The sequence below is a fragment of the Mastomys coucha genome, unplaced genomic scaffold, assembly GCF_008632895.1.
Source record: "Mastomys coucha isolate ucsf_1 unplaced genomic scaffold, UCSF_Mcou_1 pScaffold9, whole genome shotgun sequence".
NCBI lineage: Eukaryota > Metazoa > Chordata > Mammalia > Rodentia > Muridae > Mastomys > Mastomys coucha.
This window is the reverse complement of record NW_022196915.1, coordinates 64,961,798-64,964,381: the sequence shown is the minus strand read 5'-3', so window position 1 is coordinate 64,964,381 and position 2,584 is coordinate 64,961,798.

Below are 2,584 nucleotides of genomic sequence, written 5' to 3'. Positions count from 1 at the left end.
TCCATACACACACACACATCCATACACATATACACACATTCTCATACACGCATATTACACACATACATTCTCATACATTCACACACACACATACATTCACACACACACACATACATCCTGACACACATCAATACACACACACATCCATACACATATACACACATTCTCATACATTCATATTACACACAGAGATTCTCATACATTCACACACTCACACACAAATACACACACGTAATCAATCAATGACAGAGCTAAAGCTGATAAACAGCTGTAACCCCTTCTGGGACGCATGTGTCCTATGTCTATACATCCTGTCTTTCCTCATCATCTCACATTCACCCTTTTGTAGTCTTCCTATGATATGCTATATGTTCTACTGGGCACACACACATTTGTGCCCCCCCCACATACACATAACCGCCCATGCCTTTGTTACTTTCCTATTGCTGTGAAGAGACATCATGACCAAGGCAAGTTACAAAGAAAGCATTTGGTTACTTACAGTAAGTAAGTAAGTAAGTAAGTAAGCTTACTTACAGTTTCCGAGGGAGTGTCCATGATGATCATGGTGTGGAGCATGGCAGCAGGCAGGCACGGTACTGCAGCAATAGCTCTGAATTTATATTTGATCCACAACCATGAGGCAGAGGGTGAGACTGGGCCTGACATGGGCTTTTAAAATCCCAAAGCCTACCTTGGTGACACACCTCCTTCATCAAGACCACACCTCCCAATCCTTCCCCCAGACAATTCTGTCAACTAGTGAACATTTAAACAGATGAGCCTATGGGGGCCATTTCTCAGTCAAACCACCACAGCCTGTGATCTGCATATGAGGGAGAGAGTATGACTTTTATCTCCTGAGGTTGTATGACCCCACTTAATATTATATGTTCTAAGTCCATTGATTTTCCTGCAATTTCTGTGATTTCATTTTTCTTTAGGGTTGAGTTATATTCTGCTTTTTACAGATACTGAGTTTTAATTATCCATTCATTTGTTGATGGACAACTAGACCACCTCCATTTTGTTGCTATAGCCAGTAGAGTAGCTCTCAGACAGATAATAGACAAACAGCCAGATATTAGAAATACATTCACAATCTACATCTCTTTTGTATTTTTGGGATTTCAGTGAGAGATTATTAATCTGGAGGAGAGGGAGAGATGAGCCTTGATTTAGCTGAATTGGAAAGTTCTGGGAGGTAGAATTTGGTCAGGCTTTGAAAGATGTCGGTGGTTAAGACTACGGGGACATGCTACTGGGAGAGCGTATTGGATGTAATAGGGTCAGAAGTGACATATGGCAGTGTTTGTCCTTGGAGATCTCAAGTGGATCCATGAGATTGGAAATAGCAATGGAGTGGATGTAGGGTTGATGCGGGAGAAGCTTTTTGTAGTGGAGAAGCACTTTTTCTAGTTATTCTTAGGTTAACCATGTGAGAACAAAGTCCTTACCTGTATAGCCATTACTCACCATATACGATGCTTACAGTTTGGGGCAAAAGATACGGAAAAAAATATGCCCCATGCTTCCTATTATCTGCATAGATCTTTCCCCTTCCTAATTGAATAACTCCCTCATCCATGGAGTCTAGTTAGACTTTGTAGATAGCTTTATGCCTTTATTTTTGTTTAAGTACTTAAGAATACAGACTTGGGCCAATCATTATGTTGAGGTCTCTGCTCTGGTGTCTCCCAGAGTACTCTTAGGCATATGATGTAATTACTGTGTTACTTTATCAACAGAATGAACATGATAGTTGCTAACCTTGCAGAGTGATTGCAGGGGTTAAATGGGATTATGTATCTACAAACTCCTTGGCATGGAGCAGATTAAACAGTGTGCTGGCTGATTTTATGTCAACTTGACAAAAGCGGCAGTCACTGGGTGGGATGGAATCTCACTTGAGAAAATACCTCCATAGGACCAGGCTGTGGGCAAGTGTATTTTCTTAATTAGTGGTCGATGAGGGAGGGCCCAGCCCACTGTAGGTAGGACCATCTCTGCTCTGATACCAAACCCAACTCTGTTGCCATTGCCAAGAGGTGATGTTAGGAACTTGGTGTGGCTGTTCCTTGGGAAGTTCGGCCAGCAACCGACCAATGCAGATGTTAATCCTTGGAGCCAACCATCAGACTGAGCTCAGGGATCCAGTTGGGGAGCTGGAGGAAGGACAGGAGGAGCAGAGGGGCATTGCAACTATAGGAAGAAAAACATCGGCTGGAAGGACTACCCAGTGCTCCCAGAGACTAGACCACCAACCAAGGAGTGTACAGGGAGGGATCCAGGTCCCACATACATATGTAGTAGAGGATGGCCTTGTCTGACATCAGTGGGAGAGGAGGCCCTTGGTCCTGTGGAGGTTTGATGCCCCAGCGTAGGAGGATGCTGGAGTAGTGGGGCTAGAGATGGTGGGTGGGTGGGGGAGCACCCTCACAGAGGCATAGGGGAGGGAGGAGAGGGTGGATGTGGGAGGGAGGAGAGGGCACATGTGGGATGGGGGGTTTGTGGAGGGGTAACCAGGAAGTGGGATAGCATTTGAGATGTAAACGTATGTAATGATTAATAAAAAGGAGAAGGA